Source organism: Oncorhynchus kisutch, linkage group LG14, assembly GCF_002021735.2.
Source record: "Oncorhynchus kisutch isolate 150728-3 linkage group LG14, Okis_V2, whole genome shotgun sequence".
NCBI classification, from domain to species: domain Eukaryota; kingdom Metazoa; phylum Chordata; class Actinopteri; order Salmoniformes; family Salmonidae; genus Oncorhynchus; species Oncorhynchus kisutch.
Window position 1 is genome coordinate 16,576,521 of NC_034187.2, and position 19,777 is coordinate 16,596,297.

A 19,777-nucleotide genomic window follows, 5' to 3' on the forward strand; every position below is an offset into this window, starting at 1 on the left:
GTATTCCCCTGAATCTGAATACCGCCTCGGTCCCTTCTCTCCGTCTTCCTCTGTATCTGAATACAGCCTCGGTCCCTTCTCTCAGTCTTCCTCTGAATCTGAATACCGCCTCGGTCCCTTCCCACAGCCTTCCTCTGAATCTGAATACCGCCTCGGTCCCTTCTCTCAGCCTTCCTCTGAATCTGAATAGCGCCTCGGTCCCTACTCTCCGTCTTCCTCTGTATCTGAATACAGCCTCGGTCCCTTCTCTCAGTCTTCTGTATCTGAATACAGCCTCGGTCCCTTCTCTCAGTCTTCCTCTGAATCTGAATACCACCTCGGTCCCTTCTCTCAGTCTTCCTCTGTATCTGAATACCGCCTCGGTCCCTTCCCTCAGTCTTCCTTTGTATCTGAATACCGCCTCGGTCCCTTCTCTCAGCCTTCCTCTGAATCTGAATACCACCTCGGTCCCTACTCTCCGTCTTCCTCTGTATCTGAATAGCGCCTCGGTCCCTTCTCTCAGTATTCCCCTGAATCTGAATACCGCCTCGGCCCCTTCTCTCAGTCTTCCTCTGTATCTGAATACAGCCTCGGGCCCTTCTCTCAGTCTTCCTCTGAATCTGAATACCACCTCGGTCCCTTCTCTCAGTCTTCCTCTGTATCTGAATACCGCCTCGGTCCCTTCTCTCAGTCTTCATTTGTATCTGAATACAGCCTCGGTCCCTTCTCTCAGTCTTCCTCTGAATCTGAATACCGCCTCGGTCCCTTCTCTCAGCCTTCCTCTGAATCTGAATACCGCCTCGGTCCCTACTCTCCGTCTTCCTCTGTATCTGAATAGCGCCTCGGTCCCTTCTCTCAGTATTCCCCTGAATCTGAATACCGCCTCGGTCACTTCTCTCCGTCTTCCTCTGTATCTGAATACAGCCTCGGTCCCTTCTCTCAGTATTCCCATGAATCTGAATACCGCCTCGGTCCCTTCTCTCCGTCTTCCTCTGTATCTGAATACAGCCTCGGTCCCTTCTCTCAGTATTCCCCTGAATCTGAATACCGCCTCGGTCCCTTCTCTCAGTCTTCCTCTGTATCTGAATACAGCCTCGGTCACTTCTCTCAGTATTCCCCTGAATCTGAATACCGCCTCGGTCCCTACTCTCCGTCTTCCTCTGTATCTGAATACAGCCTCGGTCCCTTCTCTCAGTCTTGCTCTGAATCTGAATACCGCCTCGGTCCCTACTCTCCGTCTTCCTCTGTATCTGAATAGCGCCTCGGTCCCTTCTCTCAGTATTCCCCTGAATCTGAATACCGCCTCGGTCACTTCTCTCCGTCTTCCTCTGTATCTGAATACAGCCTCGGTCCCTTCTCTCAGTATTCCCCTGAATCTGAATACCGCCTCGGTCCCTTCTCTCCGTCTTCCTCTGTATCTGAAGACAGCCTCGGTCCCTTCTCTCAGTCTTCCTCTGTATCTGAATACAGCCTCTGTCCCTTATCTCAGTCTTCCTCTGTATCTGAATACAGCCTCGGTCCCTTCTCTCCGTCTTCCTCTGTATCTGAATACAGCCTCGGTCCCTTCTGTCCGTCTTCCTCTGTATCTGATAACCGCCTCGGTCCCTTCTCTCAGTCTTCCTTTGCATCTGAATACAGCCTCGGCCCCTTCTCTCAGTCTTCCTCTGAATCTGAATACAGCCTCGGTCCCTTCTCTCAGTATTCCCCTGAATCTGAATAGCGCCTCGGTCCCTTCTCTCCGTCTTCCTCTGTATCTGAATACAGCCTCTGTCCCTTCTCTCAGTCTTCCTCTGAATCTGAATACAGCCTCGGTCCCTTCTCTCAGTATTCCCCTGAATCTGAATACCGCCTCGGTCCCTTCTCTCCGTCTTCCTCTGTATCTGAATACCGCCTCGGTCCCTTCTCTCCGTCTTCCTTTGTATCTGAATACAGCCTCGGTCCCTACTCTCCGTCTTTTTTATTTATTTCACCTTTATTTAACCCGGAATGGCCAGTTGAGCACAAGTTCTCATTTACAACTGCAACCTGGCCAAGATAAAGCAAAGCAGTGCGACACAAACAACAACACAGAGTTACACATGGAATAAACAAACGTACAGTCAATAACACAATAGAAAAGTCTATATACCAGTGTGTGCAAATGAAGTAAGATTAGGGAGGCAAGGCAATAAATAGGCCATAGTGGCGAAATAATTACAATGTAGCAATTAAACACTGGAGTGATAGATGTGCAGAAGATGAATGTGCAAGTAGAGATCCTGGGGTGCAAAGGAGAAAAAATATATAATAATAACAATATGGGGATGAGGTAGTTGAGTGGGCTATTTAAAGATGGGCTATGTACAATTATCTGCAATTATCTGTAAGCTGCTCTGACAGCTGATGCTTAAAGTTAGTGAGGGAGAAATGAGTCTCAAGCTTCAGTGATTTTTGCAGCTTGTTCCAGTCATTGGCAACAGAGACCTGGAAGGACCTGGAAGGAAAGGCAGCCAAATGAGGAATTGGCTTTGGGGATTACCAGTGAAATATATCTGCTGGAGAGCATGCTACGGGTGGGTGTTGCTATGGTGACCCATGAGCTGAGATAAGGCGGGGCTTTACCTAGCAAAGACTTATAGATTACCTGGAGCCACTGGGTTTGGCAACGAATATGAAGTGAGGGCCAGCCAACAAGAGCATACAGATCGCAGGGTAGTATGTGGGGCTTTGGTGGCAAAAAGGATGGCACCGTAATAGACTGCATGCAATTTGCTGAGTAGAGTGTTGGAGGCTATTTTGTAAATGACATCACAGAGGTCAAGGATTGGTAGGATAGTCGTTTTTACGAGGGTATGTTTGGCAGCAGGAGTGAAGGATTCTTTGTTGCGAAATAGGAAGCCGATTCTAGATTTAATTTTGGATTGGAGATGCTTAATGTGAGTCTGGAAGGAGAGTTTACAGTCTAACCAGACACATAGGTATTTGTAGGTATCCACATAGGTATCCACATAGGTATCCACATATTCTAAGTCAAAACCGTCCAGAATAGTGATGCTAGATGGGTGGGCAGGTGTGAGCACGGAATAAGTGTTGTGTGGCATTGAAGCTCGTCTGGAGGTTAGTTAACACAGTGTCCAAAGAAGGGCCAGAAGTATACAAAATGGGGTCGTCTGAGTAGATGTGGATCAGAGAATCACCAACAGCAAGAGCGACATCATTGATGTATACAGAGAAAAGAGTCAGCCCGAGAATTGAACCCTGTGGCTCCCCCATAGAGACTGCCAAAGGTCCGGACAACAGGCCATCCAATTTGACACACTGAACTCTGTCTGAGAAGTAGTTGGTGGACCAGGCGAGGCAGTTACCAGGCGAGGTACAGTGGGATTCGAAGTGGTCGGTGATCTGTTAGGATTGATATAGGTCTGTAACAGTTTGGGTCTAGGGTGTCTTGACCGCGGCAGCTTTCCAATCTTTGGGGATCTCAGACGATACGAAAGAGAGGTTGAACAGGCTTGTAATAGGGGTTGCAACAATTGCGGCGGATCATTTTAGAAAGAGAGGGTCCAGATTGTCTAGCCCAGCTGATTTGTAGGGGTCCAGATTTTGCAGCTCTTTCAGAACATCAGCTATCTGGATTTGGGTGAAGGAGAAATGGGGGAGGCTTGGGCAAGTTGCTGTGGGGGGTGCAGAGCTATTGACCGGGATAGGGGTAGCCAGGTGGAAAGCATGGCCAGCCATAGAAAAAATGATTATTGAAATTCTCAATTATTGTGGACTACAGGAAAAGGAGGACTGAGCACGCACCCATTCTCATCGACGGGGATGCAGTGGAGCAGGTTGAGAGTTTCAACTTCCTTGGTGTCCACATCACCAACAAACTAACATTGTCCAAGCGCACGAAGACAGTTGTGAAGAGGGCACGACAAAACCTATTCCCCCTCAGGAGACTGAACAGATTTGGCATGGGTCCTCAGATCCTCAAATGGTTCTACTTCTGCACCATCAAGAGCATCCTGTCTGCTTGGCCTCCAACCGCAAGGCACTACAGAGGGTAGTGCGTACGGCCCAGTACATCACTGGTGCCAAGCTTCCTGCCACCCAGGACCTCTATACCAGGCGGTGTCAGCAAAAAATTGTCCCTAACAATTGTCAAAGACTGTAGCCACTCTAGTCATCGACTGTTTTCTCTGCTTCCAACCGCAAGGCACTACAGAGGGTAGTGCGTACGGCCCAGTACATCACTGGTGCCAAGCTTCCTGCCACCCAGGACCTCTATACCAGGCGGTGTCAGCTAAAAATTGTCCCTAACAATTGTCAAAGACTGTAGCCACTCTAGTCATCGACTGTTTTCTCTGCTTCCACACCGCAAGTTGTACAGGAGCGCCAAGTCTAGGTCCAAGAGGCTTCTAAACAGCTTCTACCCCCAAGCCATAGGATTCCTGAACATCTAATCAAATGGTTACCCAGTGTCATGACGTTGGCCTGGGGGTAGGTTTTTGACCGTCATAAATACCTCTTCCCCCCTTTTTCCTCTCTCTCTACCCTACTGATGTTAAATTTGCAAACCCTTGGTTAACATAGAAATTCTGCGAACATCAGAAGGTGGGGGGAAATGAACAATATTCTGGTATTCCGACCAACTGAAGATATGCGGTGGTACTTAATGAATATGATGTCAGTTCGGTTGTCATCTGAGACATTCTCATCAATGATAAGATGACAAACTCTACAGTGGAAAGTCTACACATCAGAGTTATCGGATTCACATGAAATTGTTGTTCAATTTAAATGTTTGAACATGAAATGTTTCGTGATGGGATAAAATGTGATTTTAGCTTCTAAAATGTGAGATTTGGGTTTTCATAAGGTTAGGGCTATGCTCAATCAGTGGCCCGCCCCTGTGAAGGGACATGGGCTATAAAACTTTTCAAACATGCCCTCCTCTCCCTTCCTATATAAGCCCTTGACGACAATTTAACCTCCTGTTCCGATGATGTGAGGACGACAGTCCGATGTCAGAATGGTTCAGATAATAACTACAGAACGAAGCCAACATCAGCGTGAGCTTGGTTGCGAATGGTATGAACTTTGAACTCTTATTCACTACAGAAGTGATACCTCCTAGCAGTTGAGTTAGCAACAGCCGCTGCAAACGAGGGTTAGGAAGGAACAGACAGAGTATCCCGTCTATCACACAACAACATTACTACAACGTATCCAATTGACCACCAGAGACATTCTTCAAAGGACTTGGTTTGGCAACATGGCCTTCCATCTACCACCAACCTACCGAAGCGCAGCTCAGAGTAAATATTTATTGCATTTTCCTTTTCCAAATGGGCAGAAATTTAGAATGCATAAGATATGGTATTTACGATAGCACAGCTCCTCCCTGTGTCCCTCAGTCTTCCCGCTCTTTCACTCAAACTCAGACCCTTTTTTTGTGTAACCAGCTGTTATATCTGTTCCGCCCCCGCTAGGGACGTTTTCCTTTATGACGTAATTTGTAATCAAGTTATGATTTAATTATGTGTATGTGTAATTAGTTAGGTATTTAGTAAATAAATAATTAAACCCAATTTTGTATTGCTGATTCAACTTGTTAGTCAGGGTTCGTGCAGACAACCAAGAATTTACAACTTTCAGATGAAACTGAATTAAGATGACGATTAATATTGACTGCTATTGATGTAAAATATTAAAATGTCTTTAAGTGTTTATTCAGAAGATAACAGCTCTATAAATATTATTTCGTGGTGCCCTGACTCTCTAGTTAATTACATTTACATGATTAGCTCAATCAGGTAATATTAATTATTGAGAAATTATTTTATAGAATAGCATGTCATATAACTTAATCCGGCATAGCCAAAGACACGACACCAGTCTCTTTTATGTTGCTGCTACTCTCTGTTTATCATCTATGCATATTCACTTTAATAACTCTACCTACATGTACATATTACCTCAATTACCTCAACTAACCGGTGCCCCCGCACATTGACTCTGTACCGGTACCCCCTGTATAAAGCCTCGCTATTACGATTTTACTGCTGCTCTATAAATATTTGTCACTTTCAACAACAACAAAAAATATAGGTGTTTTTCTTAAAACTGCATTGTTGATTAATAAGGGCTTAAGTAGGTAAGTATTTTACTAAGTTCTACACCGGTTGTATTTGGCGCATGTGACAACTTTTGTGAGTTATGTTTACTGTTCATTTTTATTGTTTAGTTAACTTTTGTTTATTATCTAGTTCACTTGCTTTGGAAATGTTAACTTACGTTTCCCATGACAATGAAGCCCTGAAATTGAAATTGAAAGAAAGAGAGAAAGAAAGAGAGAAAGAAAGAGAGAAAGAGAGAGAGGGAGACCCAAACTTAAGGAAAGCTTTGACTATGTACAGACTTTGTGAGCATAGCCTTGCTATTGAGAAAGGCCAGCGTAGACAGACCTGGCTCTCAAGAGAAGACAGGCTATGTGCACACTGCCCACAAAATGAGGTGGAAACTGAGCTGCACTTCCTAACCTCCTGTCCAACGTATGACCATATGAGAGATACTGTACATATTTCCCTCAGATTACACAGATCCACAAAGAATTCGAAAACAAATCTAATTTTGATAAACTCCCATATCTACCCACGTGAAATTCCACAGTGTACCATCACAGCAGCAAGATTTGTGACCTGTTGCCACAAGAAAAGGGCAACCAGTGAAGAACAAACACCATTGTAAACACAACCTATATTTATATTCCTTTGTGTACTTTAACTATTTGTAAATAGTTAAGGGCTATGCTCAATCAGAGAGAGAGAGAGAGAGAGAGAGAGAGAGATTCAGTTTTTAGCTAGAGGTGTAATATTTGTCTTTACTGTCTTTTTGCTAGCTAGAGCCATCTACTTTAAGTGCTGCCTGTCTTCCCAGTGGCCTACATGGTGTGTGAACTTCTAACTGCTGATAACTTTCAGATGATTCCTGGCACATCAACCAGGATAAAGGGGCAGGGCAATTTCTGACATTGTAGTTTTTGGCCCTGATGGAGACATTGATCACCCCAGAGAACACTGCTACTCCAGCTGCTTTTTCGTCATCTGACTGCATTTTTCCCCCATAGTCCGAGAGCATCTGGTCGTCGCGGTGGTGGCACAGGGCTACTCATTTCTCCTAAATTGAGATTTTCTATTTTCTCCCTCTCTCACCTGTCCATCTCCTCTTTTGAATTCCATGCTGTCACTGTCATTTCTCCACTCAAGCTTAACACTGTCGTCATCTATCGCACAGCCGGTGCCCTTAGAGAGTTCCTCAGTGAGCTTGACACCTTGATAAGCTGATCGGCTGATGTTAAAAGGGATTTATAAATACATTTGATTCATAAATACATTTTATTGATAAGCTCATTTCCTGACAATGGTTCACCCCTCTTCGTACTGGGCGACTTCAACCTCCCGACATCTGCCTTTGATTAATTTCTTTCCAACTGTTTTTTCTCCCTCCTCGCCTCTTTTAACCTGACCCTTTCCCAGTCCCGTCCCTCTCACAACGCAGGCAATACGCTTGACCTCATCTTTACTAGAGGCTGTTCGCCTACTAATCTCATGGCAACCCCCCTCCAGGTCTCTGATCACTACTTTGGTTCATTTTCTGTCTCCATTTCCTCCAACCCTAGCCACTCTCAGCCCCTACCCAGATGGTCATATGCAGTCGCAATCTTCGCTCTCTCTCTCCTCTTGTATCCTATCATCTCTCCCTTCTGATTCTGCCTCTTCAACCCTACTCTCCTCCCTTTTCACATCCTATGACTCGCACTGTCCCCTTTCCTCCCGGCCTTTCCTCCCCTCCTGCTCCGTGGCTGAGTGACTATGACGCCCCCTCCCTGCTCTGTCTACTGGGTTTTTGCTGTGCTTACTTCCTGTAGGAGATTGGTGGGCAGAGTAGGAGAGGAGGGCAGAGCTGGGAGGGTCGTTCGTGCTGATGGGGCACACCTGTGAAAGCTCAGCTGTGGCATAAAGCCACTGTTTCCCCATTCAGCAAGAGATTCCTCTCTCCATGCATACCTTTGGTTGTTTTTGTTGTGGCTTTGGCATGTGACACCTAACAACAACATCTGTGACAACATTGTGACATCTGGATACTGCCTGTTGCTACTTTCTTTGGTTACATGCCTGTGGTTGCTGTTGGTGTGGAAGTAGTGTTGGTTTGTGCTGCAGTGGAGAGAGGACCACAGTTTATCTCCATCCCCTGTTCCAGGTTGGAGATCCTGCTTTGCTCATTGTTGGGACATCGGGTTATTGTTTCTGTGGTGTTAGCAGTGAGAGATTGTTGGGGTAGCGTGGATTGGCAACCTGGACTCGTCTTCTCCCCTGGTAGGTTTAGCGACGTGTGTCCCATACGACACACGTTGGGCAGTGTTAGCTCTTTGTTATTTTTGTGTGGTGACTGTGGCTGGAGCAGTTGTCTCAGGAGCACATCCGTGGCTCAGCGTTTTTTCTGCGACAGAGGGCTAAAGTTCATAAATACCCACCGCCAGTGACTGCATGAAGACTAGGGTTGAGCTAGTAATACGTCTTGGGGAAGCTCCATTTGTTTTTTTTCTCTCCTGTGTGGTTGAGTCTGTGCTTCTGTTTTTGTTTGGTGTATACAATTGTGGCGACAACCATAGTTGGTTGACTTTGGCTAACATTGAGGAATTCTTCCAAGTCCTGAGGGAGGAGCTTCTGGATTGCTATACTAAAGACCAACTTTTACGAATTGTGACACAACATTGAGTTTGCTGATAAACGTCTGACGGTTAAGTTCATACTAAAGGCCAACTTGATCAAATCCGGCATTCATTTTCGCCTGGTTTGGCTACATTTTGGCCACTACAAACGCCCCTAACCCTGTCTTGTCTTTTGAACAGCAAAAGGATTGTTGTTGCTACAACTAGAGCATGATAGGCTGAAACAGCCACAAGCCTTGGAAAAGGAGTTGGAGGTAGAAAGGCTGAAACAAGAAACGGAAGCAAACTGATGCTGCAACAAGTCCGTTTAGATTGTCAGAGATGGTAAGCTCTCTGACATGTCTCTTAATGACCGGTATGGTGATTTCTCCGGAGGTCATGCTCAGCTTTCCTTTGACATAGTTGGAAACTTGAGGCTTCTGCTGAAATTCAGTGAAAAGGAACCTGCAATTTTTTTTCACTGTTTGAAAGGTTAGCAGATTCTAGGAATTGGCCTGACACCGACCGTACGTTGATGTTGCAATGTGTGCTAACTGGGAAAGCACAAGAGGTCTACTCGGCTCTTAACGTTGCTGACAGCCAAAGCTATGGCAAAGTTAAAGCTGCTGTGTTGTACGCCTATGAGTTAGTTCCTGAAGCGTATTGCGAGCAGTTTAGAACCTGGAAAAAAGCTGACAGACTTATGTTGAGTTCACACGGGATTTGCACACCCAGTTTAACCAATGGTGCACTTCATTGGATTTTACAACCTGCTACAAGTTGTGCAGTTTAGTTGTGCTGGAGCAGTTCAAAGATTCTGTCTCTGACTGCCTTGCGTGATTAATATGTGCTGACACAAAGGTCACTTTGGGGAATCCGGTCTTCGCAGTGATGGTCGCAGGGAGAGTTTTGGGACTAAATTCTTTCCTACTGGGCCTGATCTTGTCTCAAGGCTTAACTGTGGTTCCCATGTGAAATCAGATCATGGCAAAATCTGCAATTACTGCCATGGTAAAGGTCATTGGAAAAATGAATGCCCTGTCCTTAGAGGTAAAGCTAGGCCTTCTGGGGTTAATGTGCCCGTAAAGCCTACGGCATTAGCGCAGCTGCTTTTAAGTTAAGGGACTCAATTGTTCCACCTCAGGACCAGTTAAAAGACCCATTTGGTATGGTTGACAGTGCATCCATCTATTCACTGTTCATTATGGAGGGTGACGTATCCCTGATGTTTTAAATAATGCAAAAACACAGTGTTGGAGAATAAAGTAAAAGTGCAATATGTGCCATGTAAAAAAGGTCATGTTTAAGTTCCTTGCTCAGAACATGAGAACATATGAAAGCTGGTGGTTCCTTTTAACATGAGTCTTCAATACTCTCAGTTAAGAAGTTTTAAGTTGTAGTTATAATTAGGAATTATAGGACTATTTCTCTCTATACCACTTGTATTTCATATACCTTTGACTAATGGTTGACCTTATAGGCACTATAGTATTGTCAGCTTAATCTCGGGATTTGTGATGCACAGCACTGTGCTTCAAGCATTGCTAAGAGCTGCTGGCAAACGCAGGAAAGTGCTGTTTGAATGAATGCTTACGAGCCTGCTGCTGCTACCACCGCTCAGTCAGACTGCTCTATCAAATATCAAATCATAGACGTAATTATAATATAATAAAAAAACAAATACTAGCCTTAGGTCATTAATATGGTCAAATCCGAAAACAAAATATTTAATCTTTCAGTGAAATACGGAACCGTTTCGTATTTTATCGAACGGGTGGCATCCATAAGTCTAAATATTGCTGTTACATTGCACAACATTCAATGTTATGTCATAATTATGTACAATTCTGGCAAATGAATTACGGTCTTTGTTAGGAAGAAATGGTCTTCACACAGTTCGCAATGAGCCAGGCGGCCCAAACTGCTGCATATACCCTGACTTTGCTTGCACAGAACGCAAGAGAAGTGACACAATTTCCCTAGTTTATATTGCCTACTAACATGAATTTCTTTTAACTAAATATGCAGGTTTAAAAATATATACTAGTGTATTGATTTTAAGAAAGGCATTGATGTTTATGGTTAGGTACATTGGTGAAACGACAGTGCTTTCTTCGCGAATGCGCTTGTTAAATCATCACCCGTTTGGTGAAGTAGGCTGTGATTTGATGATAAATTAACAGGCACCGCATTGATTATATGCAACGCAGGTCAAGCTAGTTAAACTAGTAATGGCATCAACCATGTGTAGTTAACTAATGAATATGTTACGATTGATTGTTTTTTATAAGATACGTTTAATGCTAGCCAGCAAGTTACCTTGGCTCCTTGCTGCACTCGCGCAACAGGTGGTCAGCCTGCCACGCAGTCTCCTCGTGGAGTGCAATGTAATCGGAGTCCAAAAATGCAGATTAACGATTGTTATGAAAACTTGAAATCAGCCCTAATTAATCGGCCATGCTGACCTCTAATTAAAATTGTCGTACCATATACCTTCTGTGATTTAGTTTATCGTTATCCCGCTGCTTATAGTACGAAGAGGATAACAACCAAGTCCGTTGTTAGGGCATTGACTCAGTTTATTTCTGTTTTCGGAATACCCAAAATTATTAAAAGTGATCATGGTTCCAACTTCACTTCTCACATGTTTGCACAGGTGTTAGGCCAACTTAACATCAGGCACAATCTTGCGACCGCATATCATGCACAGAGTCAGGGAGCCCTGGAACGGTTCATCAGACCTTGAAGTCATTGTTGCGTGCTTACTGTCACAGAGTTGGACTGAGACTGGGAGGAGGGGTTGCCTTGGTTGAGGCTTGCAGCTAGAGAGGTTTTACAGGAAAGCACAAGATTTGGCCATAACAACCTAGTTTTTGGGCACACCATACGTGGTCCACTAGCCGTGTTACGAGATGGCTGAGGTACTACAGAACCCCTAAGAATCTGTCATCTTATGTAAATGATTTCAGATGAAGCCTGTATGCAGCTGGGGAGATGGCTAAAGAGAAGTTAACATCTTCTCAGTGTAGGATGAAGCGACTGTTTGACCAGCGAGCTGAGTGCCGCCAGTTCAGTCCTGATGACCAAGCTCTCGCTCTGTTACCTATTGTTGGCTATCCATTTCAGGCTAAATTTAGTGGGCCATATACAGTTACGTATCAGAGTTTAACTATGTGGTTGCAACTCCTCAAAGGAAAAAGGCTTCACAGCTCTGTCATGTGAACTTGTTGAAGCCTTACTATGCATGTCCTTCCATCCCATCCTCTATTGCCTCAGACTTGCCTGTACCTGCAGGGGACACTAAACCTGTTCTTTTAACGAGTCCTGAATTGTTATTGGGTCCTTCTGTTTCACCCACTGTGGCAGTGTGTTGTGATGGGGGGCTGCTTAGCCCAGATGATGGTGTCCTTGAAGGACGGTTAAATAATTCAGAGTCTCTGGGTGGATACTCTGCTGGGATACTTGTCTGTTCCTTGTCGTGCCGAGCTGGTTCATTTGATCATGAGTTTTACTACTTTACTACTTTATTGACACGCCTTCTCGTACCTATTTGGTAAATCATGATATTGACGTTGGTGATTCCCTACCTATCCGGCAACAGTTTTACAGTGTGTCGTTTGAGAAAAAAACATTTAAACTCTGAGATTCAGTATATGCTTGATAATGACATTGCTGAACCTTCATTTTGTAGCTGGGCTCCACCATGTCTTTGGGTTCATAAGCAGAATGAAACATTTTGGTTTTGTACAGACTACCGAAAAGTTAAGTGTGACAACCTGATTCCTACCACTTCCCCACATGGGAAGACTGTTGATCAGGTTGGTGCTGCTGCATTTGTAAGCAAATTTGATCAGCTTAAGGGTTACTGACAGGTGCCATTAACACCTAGGGCAAGAGAGATCTCTGCTTTTGTCACACCTTCAGGTCTTTTCTCCTATAAAGGTGATGAGTTTTGGCCTGCGAAGTGTACCAGCCACTTTTCAACACCTTATGAACAGGCTATCTCCAGCGTTTTTTTGGTGATGGTGGGCTACTACCGCAGTTTTTGTAAGAGTTTTTGACTGTGACCGCACCCCTTACTGACTTGCTTAAGGGAAAGGCCCACTTTGCCTGGTCTCCATTATGCTAACGGTCCTTTGAGGATGTTAAAGCTCTTCTCAGTACTGCTCCTGTGTTGGCCGCTCTGCAGCTGGAGAAAACTTTTACACTGCAAGTGGATGCTAGTAATGTGGGGGCCAGGGCGGTTCTGCTGCAGTCAGATAGCCAGGAAATTGAGCGTCCTGTGGCATACTTCTCCAAGAAGTTCAACAGTTATCAGCTAAACTACTCACCTTTATTTAACCAGGTAGGCCAGTTGAGAACAAGTTCTCATTTACAACTGCGAACTGGCCAAGATAAAGCAAAGCAGTGCGACACAAACAACAACATAGAATTACACATGGAATAAACAAACGTACAGTCAATAACACAATAGAAAAAGTCTATATACAGTGTGTGCAAATGGCGTAAGGAGGTAAGGCAATGAATAGGCCATAGTAGCGAAGTAATTACAATTTAGAAAATTAACACTGGAGTGATAGATGTGCAGATGAGGATGTGCAGATGAGGATGTGCAAGTAGAAATACTGGTGTGCAAAAGAGCAAAAAAGTAAATAAAACAATATGGGGATGAGGTAGGTAGTTGGGCTATGCACAGATGGGCTGTGTACAGCTGCAGTGATCGGTAAGCTGCTCAGAGAGCTGATGCTTGAAGTTAGTGAGGGAGATATAAGTCTCCAACTTCAGCGATTTTTGCAATTCGTTCCAGTCATTGGCAGCAGAGAACTGTAAGGAAAGGCGGCCAAAGGGGGTGTTGGCTTTGGGGATGACCAGTGAGATATACCTGCTGGAGCGCGTGCTACGGGTGTGTGTTGTTATGGTGACCAGTGTGCTGAGATAAGGTGGAGCTTTACCTAGCAAAGACTTATAGATGACCTGGAGCCTGTGGGTCTTGCGACGAAAATGTTGCGAGGGCCAGCCGACGAGAGCATACAGGTCGCAGATGTATTGTCCCGTGTGCCCTTTCCTTAGCTGTCCTGTTTAATACTGTGTCTATTCTCCAACAACTTGGTCTCCTCTCTCTTGGTCTCTCTCTTCCTCTCCTTCTCTTAATTTGCATCCAGGTGCCATGGTTGCTAAAGGTGGAGGTGTGGGTTGAGTTACTTGGTGGACCTGGGTGGTTGGATGTCCAGGGAGTGCAAGTATATTTGTGTTGTTTATTGCATGTGATTATTAAAACATTTTGGTTTTGTTTATGGGTGGGGGTGTGTCTACTGGGTTCTGCTGTGTTTACTTCCTGCAGGAGATTGGTGGGAAGAGTGGGAGAGGAGGGCAGAGCTGGGAGTGTCGTAAGTGCTGATGGGGCACACCTGTGAAAGCTCAGCTGTGGCATAAAGCCAATGTTTTCCCATTCGGCAAGAGATTCCTCTCTCCATGCATACCTTTGGTTGTTTTGTTGTGGCTTTGGCAGTTGACACAGTTGACACCTTATGGAATAAATTAATTTTGTTATTCCTTTACTCAGTGTGTGGTTTCCCATTGTTTGTTACAATCTTGAGGCAGGTTGTAACAGTGATTCATTGCGAGCTTACAGAGCAGGGCTGCGGGCAGCTAAGCGAAAATGGAGGAAAATTTAAATTCAGGAGGACCTATCATCCTTTCACTCCCACCTCTACATTCTCTTCCTCTTTTTCCACTTCTAAAGCCTCATTCTGTCACTCTCAATTTCAAGCTTCTGCCTCTAACCCTAGGAAACTCTATCCCACCTTCTCCTCCCTCATTAATCCTCCAACCCCTCCCTCCCTCCCTCTCTGCGGACAACTTTGTCAACCACTTTGAAAAAGAATTTTGACAACATCTGCTCATTCACTCGGCCTATTGAGTCCACTAGTCACATAGAACTTACCCTACGCCTTGACCTCTTTCTCCTCTCTTTCTCCAGATAACATCCTGCGACTACCGGACAACCCCATCCCCCCCTCCAGACCCATTCCTCACTTCCCTCATCAACTCATCCCCGACCACTGGCTGTGTCCTCTGACTTCAAAACGGCCTGAGTCGCTTCCTTCCTCAAGAAACCAACATGTGACCCCTCTGACGTCAAACTACAGACCAGTATCCCTCCTTTTCTTTCCAAAACACTTGAGGGTGCTGTCTCTGACCAACTCTCTAACTATCTCTCCCAGAACGATCTTCTTGACCCTAACCAGTTAGACTTCAAGATCGGTCACTCAATTGAGACTGCTCTTCTCTGTGTCAGTCTCTCCGCTCTGCCAAAGCTGACTCTCTCTCCTCTGTTCTCATCCACCTAGATCTATCCGCTGCCTTCCACACCATGAAATCCTCTCTATGTCACCTGGTAGGAGCGGTCTGCCAGGTAGGATGAAATCCAAGAGTGTGCAGAGCCTGAGACGCCCAGCCCTGAGGGTGAAAAGGAGGATCTGATGGTTCACAGTGTTGAAGGCAGACGATAGATCTAGGAGGATGAGAAGGTATGTGTGTGCACGTGTGTTGAACCGATGAAGGTTCTTTCCACACTTCTTGTCATTGAATGGCATTTTTATCAGCCTCAAGCTGATAAACCAAATGAAAACCCAAATGAAAAAAAGAACACTTCTTAACAATAATAATGTCTACTAATAATAATGATAAAATAAAAATACATACATTAACAACACACAAGTTGTACAACTACTAATAGGACTACAACTAATAAACTAATGTTACAACTATTAAAACTACCTATAATACATACATCTATTTACAAATATCTTCACGTGGTGATGTTTCTATTAGTTATTATATAGTAAAATACATCTGAGTTTGTGAGGCTTTTCCGTCCTGACTGCGTTAGTGTAATTAAAAAAAGAAGCCACACAAAGAGCATTGGACAGATCAAACCGGACTTAGGGGTAAACTAAGCACTGTACTGGTTGCTAGGTTCTTCTGTATGTTGTTCTTGGTCTCATGGCAATGAAGTCAGCCATTAAGCAAAAAAGGTATGCAGCTTGGAGATAAGCAGGCTCGTCCTTTGTCAGGTTTAGGTTTTGTGCTATTTATTTATAGCTAATCAATGTGGGAGGAAACATATGGCCAGTTAGAGAACCTCATGTAGTTAAATAGATTCGGACGCTTCAGAAACGATGTGTTTGCATCCAGATGGGAAGATTAGCAAGGTACACGACAGACTGGTGTGACCACTGTTTGAGTACCGTCGATAAGTCAGTCAACGCTGAAAGCCGAAATATATTACGTAAGTAAATACAGGGTTTTAGAAAGAAAGAAGTGACAAAAGTTCTGCTCAATGAGACATTACAGATACGGGCTATGATGTCACCCTGCTAATTGTGTGTTGATGATTGAGTGAAGTGAAGGGGGTGTATGTTCAGTGTTGTCATCGTCTGCATCCAAAATGGCACCCTATTCTCTATATAGTGCACTACTTTTGACCAGAGCCCTATTGGCCCTGGTCCCTATAGGTCCTAGTCAAAAGTAGCGTACTATACAGAGAATGGGGTATATGTTCTGTGCCATCATATTGCTCACCACCTGTTGAGATAGATGGTCAGTCTCACATTGGGGCCAGCGGTGTGTTTGTTCAGCTCCTCAGTGCTCTGTCTGTCCTCTGGCTGCTCTCTAACAGGGGTTTACGTCCTGCTGTACGAGGCCCACCAGTCTGAATCATGGTCTTCACATCTTTAAGCCTGGCGGTGGTGGTGTTATCAGTTTGTCTTTCTGGGGTAACACAGACTCTTTCACCAAGTCTTTCACTCTCCTCTGAGCAACAGTCTTATTCTGAAATATCGGCCTGCAAAAAACAAGAAATGACATATTTATGAGGACAGCAGTTAGTGGATATCTCAGGATAGTTTTAAGTGTTATTAGTCGTATGTACGGGATACACATGGTATTTAACCTTACATCATCCAACCATACGTCATCCAACCAAATGCTTGCTGGTTTCTTCTCGACAATGCAACAACAATCAGAAATAACAAAGACAAGAATACAAACAAAGTAAATGGCTCAGTAGAGTTTTTTTTGCATAAGTATAATACAGGTAGGCACAATTTATATTCAAATATTTACACCTGTATTGGGGAAGTGTATAAACTGAGTAGTATAATAAGAGTCTGGTAGCAGCAGCTGTGATGTGTGTGGGTGGCATGAATGTATGTGTGTTTATCTGTGTGGGTGTGTGAGTACATGCGTTCTAAGCTAGGGAGAATCAGAGCAGGTGGTCAGTCCAGTTCAACTGCTCAGCAGTCTGATGACTTGTACACAGAAACTGGATAGTCATTGGTCAATAATGGTCATTGTCTTCAGCTAAAACTCTAACATACACAAAGAAAATGAATTCAGATGCAATAGAGGCAGAACCAACTAATAGACAACAGTGTTTTTATCCAGCTGGAGACACTGTCCAACACAGCGTCCCAAATTGTACCTCATTCCCTTAATAGTGCACTACATTTGACCAGGGCACATAGAGCTCTGGTCAAAATAAGTGCACTATTTAGGGAATAGAGTGCAATTTGGGCTTTAATTGGAACAAATGTCTTCAGATTCAGCAGATTAATTATAGATATTTGGACTTGAGGACCTGAAAGCCTGGGGACATGCAGTTGATCACGTTGCTGCAAAGTCTCCCGTTAAATAAATGGCACAGCCTCTACTTGGTATGAGCATTATTCTTCTTATACCATGATAAAATTGTGAACCTCTCTCTGCTGCAAAGCAGGCTGAACTCAGTCCCTCCAGGCTTTTGTGGCTGAGATATTTACTATCAAACAGCACAGAGAATCCAAACCAAATTGCATGGAATCTTGAGATCTCTCAGAGGACTGAAAATATGTTAAAATACTTTACTTTAAAAATCTGTTACACTGGATCACATACAACTCTGGCATATTACTAACAGTAATGTCAATAGAATGCAATATCTTATGGGTTGTCGGGTTGTCATAAGACGCTATGATCTAGCGTCATTATATTGGACATAAATGTCACATACTATATGCTAATCCAACAGGACAAAACAAAATGGCAGTTGGAACAAACTAACTGAAATGACTCAAGGTGACCTTTTGACCGACTCACCTGGATATCCTTACTCAGGGCGTTGATCCATGCATCCACTGTTTTCTTAATTCTGACTTCCTCTGTGGTGTCCCTGTAACAGAGGAACACATGGAAGCTTTTGCATGCTGGAGCTGCAGCCAACCTCCCTACTTACCAACAGAATGTACACATCTCCCTTCCACATCACATCAAATAAATCACACATACATGCTCTTCCCAGGACACTCAATCACATCAACGTCAACTCATATGACACAGTACTTTAGATCTTCCCATATGAGTTAACAGGAAACAAGACTATTAAGTATGTTTCATTATAACAGTTTACTCAACTAATAGCTATATCCAAGACTAGAGCAGTGTCTGTCTATCCATATGAACACATACTTGGTAAGATAATCTAGTACCATAAGAAACCATAATACAGTGGCAAGAAAAAGTATGTGAACCCTTTAGAATTACCTGGATTTCTGCATAAATTGGTCATGAAATTTGATCTGATCTTCATTTAAGTTACAACAACAGACAACCACATTCTGCTTAAACTAATAACACAAACAATTATAATTGTTCATGTCTTTATTGAACACACCGTGTAAACATTCACAGTGCAGGTTGGAAAAAGTATGTGAAACCTTGGATTTAATAACAGGTTGACCCTCCTTTGGCAGGGTAGCCTAGTGGTTAGAGCGTTTGACTAGTAACCAAAAGGTTGCAAGTTCATATCCCTGAGCTGACAAGGTACAAATCTGTCGTTCTGCATTTAACCCACTGTTCCTAGGCCGTAATTGAAAATAAGAATTTGTTCTTAACGGACTTGCCTAGTTAAATAAAGGTCAAAAAATAATAATAATAACATTTTCTGTAGTTGCATATTAGACCTGCACAACGGTCAGGAGGAATTTTGGACCATTCTTCTCAACAAAACTGTTCCAGTTTTGCAATATTCTTGGGATGTCTGGTGTGAACCACTTTCTTGAGGTCATGCCACAGCATCTCAATCGGGTTGAGGTCAGGACTCTGAATGGCCACTCCAGAAGGCGTATTTTCTTCTGTTGAAGCCATTCTGTTGTTGATTTACTGTTTTGGTTTGTTGTCCTGTTGCCTCACCCAACTTTTGCTGAGCTTCAATGGCGGACAGATAGCCTTATATTCTCCTGCAAAATTTCTTGATAAACTTGGGAATTCATTTTTCCGTTGATGATAGTAAGCTGTCCAGGCCTTGAGGCATCAAAGCAGCACCAAACAATGATGCTCCCTCCACCATGCTTTACAGTTGGGATGAGGTTTTGATGTCAGTGTGCTGTGCCATTTTTTCTCCACACATAGTGTTGTGTGTTCGTTCCTTCCTTCCAAACAACTCAACTTTAGTTTCATCTATCCACATAATATTTTGCCAGTAGCGCTGTGGAACATCCAGGTGCTCTTTTGTAAACTTCAGACGTGCAGCAATGTTTTTTTTGGACCGTGGTGTCCTCCCATGAACACCAAGGTTCACATACTTTTTCATGCCACTGTATATCCCTAATAATACTGTCTGTTACAAATCTGTCAATAAGTCATCAGCACAACAATTTTATAGACTATAGCACCTATGGAAATGAAAGCACCAGAGTCATACAATCAGAGGGTATACTACCTTACACAGATCCCTCTCCTCTCTCCACATTTTGTTGTGTTACAAAGCGGGATTAAAGTGTATTCAATTGTCATTTTTTTGTCAACGATCTACACAAAATACTTTAATATCAAACTAGAAGAAAAATTAGAACATTTGTATAAAAAAGTGAATATCTTGATTAGATAAGTATGCAACCCCCTGTGTCAATACATGTTAGACTCACCTTTGGCAGCTGTGAGTCTAAGGGCGTTGCACACCTGGGTTGTACAATATTTGCACATTATTATTATTTTTTAATTCTTCAAGCTCTGTCAAGTTGGTTGATGATGATCATAGCTAGACAGCCATTTTCAAGTATGTATCTTGGCCACTCAGGA

At 43.7% G+C, this 19,777-nt stretch overlaps 1 protein-coding gene across 3 annotated transcripts in view; it reads right to left on the reverse strand.

Moving 5' to 3' along the window:
• LOC109904256 (probable E3 ubiquitin-protein ligase IRF2BPL) overlaps nucleotides 1-19,777 on the reverse strand; it is a 183,258-nt gene that overhangs the window by 112,980 nt on the left and 50,501 nt on the right. For 2 of the 3 annotated variants that reach the window (XR_004202698.1, XR_004202697.1), the window contains exons 6-7: nucleotides 17,798-17,870; nucleotides 16,244-16,505 (exon numbers count right to left, since the gene is read on the reverse strand). The gene's annotated coding sequence lies outside the window, so the exon portion shown is untranslated. Of the gene's footprint in view, nucleotides 1-16,243; nucleotides 16,506-16,618; nucleotides 16,661-17,797; nucleotides 17,871-19,777 lie in introns of all 3 variants that reach the window. The other variant, XR_004202699.1, reaches the window with a different exon arrangement.